An 8,154-nucleotide genomic window follows, 5' to 3' on the forward strand; every position below is an offset into this window, starting at 1 on the left:
AAACCAAACAAATTGCCCACTAACTCAAATGCCAATAGTTTTGAGCCGACATGGCGCCTATAAGGTTGTCTAGTCAGCATGGTTTACTAGGGAGGAGAAAAATAACATGGAAGCCACATGTCATTCACTCATTCATTCTCCTTCCTCTTCTTTTCCTGGTGCGGCATATTATGAAACGAGTGGTGAGCGTGGCCAAGGTACCCACACTACAACTCTCGTGGCGGTGGGGATCATTCCGGGAGAGTGAGTGGTGGTGGAGGTCGTCGCGAAAGAGCATATGGCAGTAGCAGTTGTCACAGATAAGGAGGCACAGGAGGGTGGAAAGCAAGCTTGTCCCTGCCTGCATGCCCTGTTGCTTCCCTTTTTTGCACCTCGAGCTTGAGCACCACCCCCACATCTGTCAAGCTATAGTCAACACCTATGCCTCCGCCTTGAGCTCAACCTCTATCTCCTGCTCCGGCAAGCTCCACTTCTGCCATAGTTGAGTAGCAATGCTGCCTCCATCTCGAGCTGACGAACTCGTCCTCTGTCGCATCTCAATCCAAAGAACATGAGCAACAGAGAGCGAGACCAAACTCATGTTTTCCACTGTCGATGTCACTGGCTATTCCTCATAGTCCACCCACCGCCTTGCTCCTAGCTTATGCCAGCCCTAGATTCTGCCTTCTTCGGCAAATATGGTGGTAACGAGTTCGGCCTGCCGTTGCTGTGGGATATATCCTCACTGGATATCACACCGCCGCATGCCACTCGGTTCGCCACCTCGTCTCTCCATCCCAATGGCTACATTAGATTCCGTCGCTCGCAGCTACCTCACCATCGTCTCCATCGTCGTTGCATATGTGGCGGAGAGGGATAAAGCTTTGGGCAGAGTGTGACGCCCCCATACTCTCCGAGGCCGGGCCCTCTTACATCTGGCAGCTGTCCTAGGACATAGACTGCCCTCACAGACCAACACAAGTCTTTTCTGCACACTTTGTCCTCACTCGTGCACACTCGGGAAGAATTTCCCGGTCGGTCACCCATCTCGAAATTGTATGAGTATTGTATTAATCCTATTAAGCCCTGAGCCGGGATGTCACATTCTCACCCCCTTAAGATACCGACGTCCTCGTCGGTCGTGCCCTCTTACATCTGGCAGCTTTCTTAGGACATAGACTACCCTCACAGACCAACACAAGTCTTTTCTGCACACTTTGTCCCCACTCGTGCACACCCGGCAAGAATTTCCTGGTCGATCACCCATCCCGAAATTGCTCGGGGCCAAGCACGCTTAACCTCAGAGTTATTTGGAGATCGGCTTCTGGAAAAGAAGTTGCAACTTGTTGGTATGAGTATTCTATTAATCCTATTAAGCCCTAAACCAGGATGTCACACAGAGCAAGCAATGTCAGTGGTGGTTTGAGCAGAAGCCGATGGAGGAGGGTCAGGTCAAGGTTGGGCGATGCAGAGTTCAGCAGAGTGGGAGGAGGCTAGCAATGTAGACCGATATGCTTTTGTATGAGAGAGGGGGGATGCAAAGAGGGGGATGAAGAAGATGAAGTAGTGGATGACATATGGGGTCTGTCATACTTTTTAGAAGTATTATTTTCCTACGTTTCATGACTAGATTGACACATGGCTATTTAAACCCTTGCAATGCGTGCACCATGTCGGATCGATACCACCTTTGAAACCGGTTAGGGGTTTAATTCGTCTAGTTTCCGAAGTAGGGCGTCGAATGTTAGTATTGTTGTTTAGGGGGTAAATCGAACTATCACAATTATCTAGGGCAGAAATTTAGATTTTGTTTCTAGTATGTTATTTTCCAATATAGTTGGCCAAAAGGTCCGCAGCCTGATGGCCCAGCCCACGGCAGGACACGACCCGATTATTATTGGGCCCGTGCCTGGGCCTCTTCCTTAGCACAACGTGTCGGCCCGGCACGACATAGCCCAACGATAAACAGGTCCAAAGACATAAGGGAGACAAAATAGACTTAGCTTATAGCAACCATGTAAGACACGTCCAATGAGATGAGGGAGGTAAAATAGATTTATTCTAGCTAGGGGTGACCAGGAAGCTCGTGGCTCGTTAGCTCGCTCAGCTCGTGGGCTCGGCTCGGCTCGGCTTGTTTGAATTTCCTAACGAGCCGAGCTGACATTTTAGCTTGTTAGAGATAACGAGCCAGCTTGAGCTGGCTCGTGAGCTGCTCGCGAGCCTTAACGAGCCAGGACATCCTCAAAGGCCCAGCCTAATACAACAGGAAGGCCCAAGCCCAATAGCAAAAGTGCAAGCAAAACCCTAGACTCCTCCTTAGTCCTCAGTCCTCATTCCTCAATCGTCATCCGCCGTAGTGCTGGCTGTGCTGCACACCCGGTCACCCCTCGCCCGCACCGCACGACACAAGGGCCACCGCCGCCGCCACACTTCCCCAGCCGCCGCCAACCGCCACACATGCCTAGCCGCCGCCGGTCGCCTCACTTCCCTAGCCGCTAGGGCCGCCGCCACCGCCGCAGCACTTTCCCAGCCGCCGTCGTCGCACTTCCCTCCCAGTCGGCGCCAGCCGCAAGAAGGTGCAGGTTGCAGCCTCGGCCTCGCAGCCGCAGGTCCCATCCTCTACCAACTTCGAGCCTGCGACTACGAATACGATGGAGGAAGAACGAGAGGTGCAAGAGCAAGTGCCTCAGGTTGCAGGTGTCGAATCCCAGAGTAAACGCGCGAGCGCGAGCTTGACGCCGGCCTCGTCGAAAGCAACGGCGGGAGCAGCAGCTGTAGGACGGGCCGCACGGATCCCTGCAAGCCGTAGTCGAGGATCTGCAACCACGAACAAGGCAATGGCAACACCGACAGTGGCACCAAGTTCACGAGCTAAAGCCTCTAATCCCTCTATGTCCGTGGTGTGTATCCAAATTCCCTCTTCAGTCTTCACTTTCGTTGTTTTGTTCCAATTATGCTAGGCTTCTTGGCTGTTTGATTTTGATTTTTGAACAATGATATGCTTTGTCAAGTACTACACAACATGGATCTCCTAAATTGCAGAGTGATTTGTTAAAGAGATCATGCCATGATGAATTAGACTATTGTGATGGTTGCTTACTTCAGTTACTTGCTTATTATTAATGAATTAGACTATTGTACTCATGTAACTCATCTATGCGTGAACTAATAATCAATTCATCTATGTATAAATTTGTGCAGGAAATGGTGATCATGTCGGATGGAGAGGAGGATGAAGAAAACAGCTTTGACTTGAACGATGAGATGTCAGTTAGCCTACCTTCTTCAGGAAGCGCAAGTGAGGGAGATGATGGAGATGATAAGTAGGGTCCTAAACGAGGTGCAAAAAGGGCAAAGGGAGGTATTTCACTGTCACCTATCAAGTGCAAGGTAACGAGAGGAAAACGGGATAGTTGTTGGAAATATTTCAAGGTGATCAATGTTCCCTCAAAGAAGGAGAATGGGAAAATGGAATGTAAGGCCAACTGCAGATTTTGTCATCACAGCTATGCATACCACCCTGGGGGAACCACCAAAGCATTGAATTGTCACCTAGATAAGTGCACGATTTACCTGAACAAGCTTGCAAGGGCTAAAGCTCAAGGTACACTTGACTTTCCTTCATGTGATGGTTCTATGCTTGTCCATCCTAGTGAGTATGATCATGACCACACGAAACTTCTAATTGCTCGTATGATAATTCAACATGATTACCCATTTAGGATTGTTGAGCATAAAGGTTTTAATACCTTGATGAAGTGGATGAATAGTAGCTATGAATTCATTGGTAGAAAGACCATAAAAAATGAATGCATGAAGGTTTATGAATTTGAAAAGGACCAACTCAAAAAGAGTCTTAGGGAGGCTGAGTCTATAAGTTTAACTATGGACATGTGGACATCTAATCAAAACATTCAGTATATGTGTTTGGTGGCTCATTACATAGATGTTGATTGGGTTTTGCAATGTCGTGTCCTAAACTTTATTGAGGTGGATCAGTTGAATGGAAAATAGAAGATAAGGTCATGACAATAACCCTTGATAATGCTTGAAACAATGACACGGCTGTTGCTAATTTGAAGTCTAAGCTTGCTGCTAGAAAGAATGGACAGTTTGATTCAGACTATTCCCATGTTCGTTGTGCTGCCCACATAGTAAATTTGGTGGTTAATGATGGCCTGCAACCAATTCAACCTTTGATAAACAATCTTAGGAACACTGTGAAGTACTTTAAGAGGTCTCCAGCCCGTATGTACAAATTTGTGGGAGTGTGCAACACTTTCTCTATTAAAGTTGGAAGAGGGTTGTGTCTTTGATGTTAAAACAAGGTGGAGTTCAACCAATCGAATGCTAGAGTCAGGCATTGAGTATAGAAATGCATTTGATTATTATGCTGAAGTAGACAACTACTATGAGTGGCAACCACTATAATTTGAATGGAATTTGTTTGAGAAAATTCAGCCCATCTTGGGAACAATGGCTAGTGCAACCATTGCATTTTCAGGGTCAACCTACCCCACTGCCAATGTCTTCTATCCTTACATTGTAAAAGTTAAAATATCAATATTAGCTGCACAAACACAAGCACAAGCTAGGCTTGCAGAAGCTGCAAAGTTAGGACAACAGACTGGATTGTATGAACCTGATCCTAATGATGTATTTTTGCTGAATATGACTGATGCAATGATGGACAAATTCAATAAATATTGGGAGAACACAAACAATATCATGGTTATTGCTACAGTCCTTGACCCTAGGTTCAAAATGAGGTACATTACATGGTGCTTTGGTCAATTATTTGACAAGACAAGGTCTGAAATAGAGGTTGCTGCCATAACTAATGAGTTGGGAAAGCTATACAACATGTATGAGGCAATATGTCGCCAAAAGCAAGGTGAGAACAGCCCACACATTGCTCACTCTGCCTCATCCTCAAGGGATACAAGAATGTCGTTGGTTTCAATTGTTCCAAGTGGACTCCAGTCCTTTTTGGAATCAAATGCTGCAGAATCCTCAAAGTCCGAGTTACTCATATATTTAGATGAACTAAATGTGCCCATAGATGATAGCACATTCAACGTGCTGAATTTTTGGAAGGTTGATGCTCATAGGTTTTCTGTTGTGTCTAACATGGCAAAGTGATTCTTGGCTGCTCCAGCTAGTAGTGTGTCGTTAGAGTCTACTTTTAGCAATGGAGGAAGAATTCTTGATGACTATTGTTGGTATTTCTTAACGACATTATTAGAAATATAATTCCCAGCAATGGCACAGAAATACTCCTGGTATATTATGGTTACAGAGTTTATCCGCAAGCGCACGGATATACCATTGTAGCATTTCACCTGAGAGTATTCTAAGGGTATCGTATTTAATCCCGTGGGAAGATCATGGTAGAGAGAACCTGACTAATAATTTATATGTTAGTTGTAATAATTATAGTCTAAGCAGGGGTTAATATAATTCAAGGGTAGAGTGACACACAACCAGGGAACTACTCATTCTCATATAAATTATATGAGAGAGCTTTGCTTGAGAATATACATACATCCTAGTTATCTGACATACTAGCTAATACCCTCTTTCCGTTGCCCTGCTGGTACTTTGAGAAGCCACCCCTGACTGCCGAGTTCCTTACGACAGTCCGTCATGACCATACAATCGGGGTAAATACGGAGGAGTACCCTCCCTAGGAAATTAACTTAGGACTATATACACGCGCGGAGGAATACCCGTACTGAGCTGTCACCAACAGCGGCCCACCTCTCATCCGCAGCATATAACCCCAAATAATGATATCCCGTAGTCTAGACACCACGCCTAAACTACCAGATACTACTCTAATATCATCATCATGATATAGAGTAATTGCATAAGCAAACATTATACCCGTACCAAAGCATCTTACAAAAGAGAAGAGAAGAGCTACTAGAGCCATACCCGAACTCTTTTGAAGGCTTCTGGACTCCGATTTATACTCTATTCCTATTCCACTAGCTTGATAACACTAAACTAAACTTGAGAGAATATGAGAGAGCTTTGCTTGAGATGTGTGAGTGAAGTGAGAAAGTGAAGTCCTTATATAGAGGTAGGTATGACGGTTGTGGAAGGGGAATTGTCCGAAGTGCCCTCCAACCGTCATTAGGATGCAATCCTGGACGTCCATGCCGAACCCTGGCCTCAACGGTGGAGATTGGGGTTTGGCCGAACCCTATGGTTCGGCTGAACCATGGGCTGGCCCAAACCAGCCCATCTTCGGTTGGCGACTTATTGGACTTCTTCTCTTTATAGACTTGTGAATTTTGGCCCAATTGATCGTGTCAATTCTGATTTCTTGGCCCATTCATGCATAAGTCTGATTCTCGATATCGTCCGATTGATTTATCGTTTGATTTGATGTCGATTCTCCTCCACTTATTGTTTGTTCTCTGCAAAAGGTTAGTGAAACAAATACTAGTGGAATATTATTATTCTAACATGGATATGCATTGCAAGTATAACTAGTTCTCCTCTATTTTGGTAATTTTGACGGCCGAAACTGATCGCTAATGACCGTCAACAACTATATGAGTTCTTTGAAGGCAGAAACTGTTCAGGCTTTGGTTTGTGCATCAAGTTGGATAAGAGCCTCTCAAAATGATAACAGTGCACCTATTCTTGTGGTATGTAATGTAATATAAAGCTTATTTTTACTTTTATTTTTGTCAAGTCTTTGTATAAATTGCCTATTTTGGACTGTTTTTACAAGCAGATGGTGGAGATGATGATATTGAAATAGTGGAGTTCCCTAATTGTGTGGTGTCAAGCAACTAGTAAGTAGTAAGTACAATTTATATTTAAGTTGACTGAGTTCTTTTGCTAATTCAGTGTCATATTAATGATTAACATATGTGTATTTACTTGCAGGCTACAACTCTAGAAGAGACGGCCTGTTTGGTTGGAGGGAGTTTTTAGGAGGGATTGGGAGTTTAGAGGGATGAGGCTATTAAGTGTTTTGTTTGGTTGGGAGACATGGGAATTTTGGTGGGATGAGGATGAGGAATTGAGGAAGGAACTCCCTCCTTTTCAATACCTGGGTAGGGGCAGGTAATTGGGAGGGAATTCCTCCTTTAATTTTTCTAAGCAAATCTCAGTCATCCGTTTTTATTAATGACTTAATCTCCAACTAAACTCCCTATCAATTTCCATCACCTCTACCAAACAAGATATTTGGATTAAAAATCAAATTCTCATCTTAATCTCATAATCAATTCCCTCGTGTAAACTCCCAATCCCCTTCCCTCGAGTTACCAAACAAGCCGAGAAGGGATGGGAGTGGGACTATGGAGGGAGAAAGGAAGCTGTCAAGGGCTCAGGGCTGCAGCAGCTGCTGCTCTAAACTGCACTCCACTTGTGTTTTGTGTTTATGTGCAATTGTCTTGGATGAAAATGATGAACCTTGCAGGCTGCAGCTTTACTAGTTATGCATTTATGTTAAATTTTGATGTATTGAACTATTGAAGTATATATTATTGTACTGGACTTTGGAAGTTGGAACTTGGAACCTATCTACCACCTATGTGGGCATGTCAGCATGTGGTGTGGCTGCCTGTGGCTCTGAATATGTGAATATGTGAATATGTGATGTGATGAACTGATTTGATATCCGTCAATCTATGTGAGTGTGACTGTGGTTATGTACTTCTGAAGTTGTGATTTGTGAAATTGTGTTTAATCATGGACTTTTGGTAGATTACTTATCTCATCTGTGACTATGAATGTGAATATGTGATTGTGATTTGTGAATTTGTGATTTGTTGCTTTGATATTTTCATATTTATATTATTATATACAATTGCATTTGATTTGCATACTCAAACAACCTATTAACCTATATAATAATGTATCACACTGTCATCCTTGCTGTCTTGTTGGTTTGGCTCGCGAGCCTAACGAGCTAGCTCGAGCTTTCAAACGAGCCGAGCCGAGCTGGGTTTCTAGGTTGTTAGGATAACGAGCCAAGCCGAGCCGAGCTGGCTCGCTATCCACCCCTAATTCTAGCTATGTAAGACACGCCAAAGAGATGAGGTAGGCAAAATTTACTTATTCAAGGACGAGTATGGTGGACTTATCGTGCCTTCGGGCCAGCACGTCACAACCCGAGCCTTATTTGGCCGTGCCAAGGCCGTAGGTGCATTC

At 44.5% G+C, this 8,154-nt stretch overlaps 1 long non-coding RNA gene across 2 annotated transcripts; it reads left to right on the top strand.

Moving 5' to 3' along the window:
* The first annotated feature begins 3,904 nt into the window (after positions 1-3,904).
* LOC9269499 (uncharacterized) lies at positions 3,905-7,628 on the top strand. 2 transcript variants are annotated; one of them, XR_001544178.3, is made up of 3 exons: positions 3,905-6,638; positions 6,728-6,795; positions 6,883-7,628. It is a non-coding gene; the product is annotated as an uncharacterized lncRNA (long non-coding RNA). The 2 variants fall into 2 exon arrangements; XR_010740230.1 differs by having other exon boundaries at positions 4,501-6,638; positions 6,728-6,788.
* The last annotated feature ends 526 nt before the right edge of the window (positions 7,629-8,154 follow it).

Source organism: Oryza sativa, chromosome 3 (assembly GCF_034140825.1).
Source record: "Oryza sativa Japonica Group chromosome 3, ASM3414082v1".
NCBI lineage: Eukaryota > Viridiplantae > Streptophyta > Magnoliopsida > Poales > Poaceae > Oryza > Oryza sativa.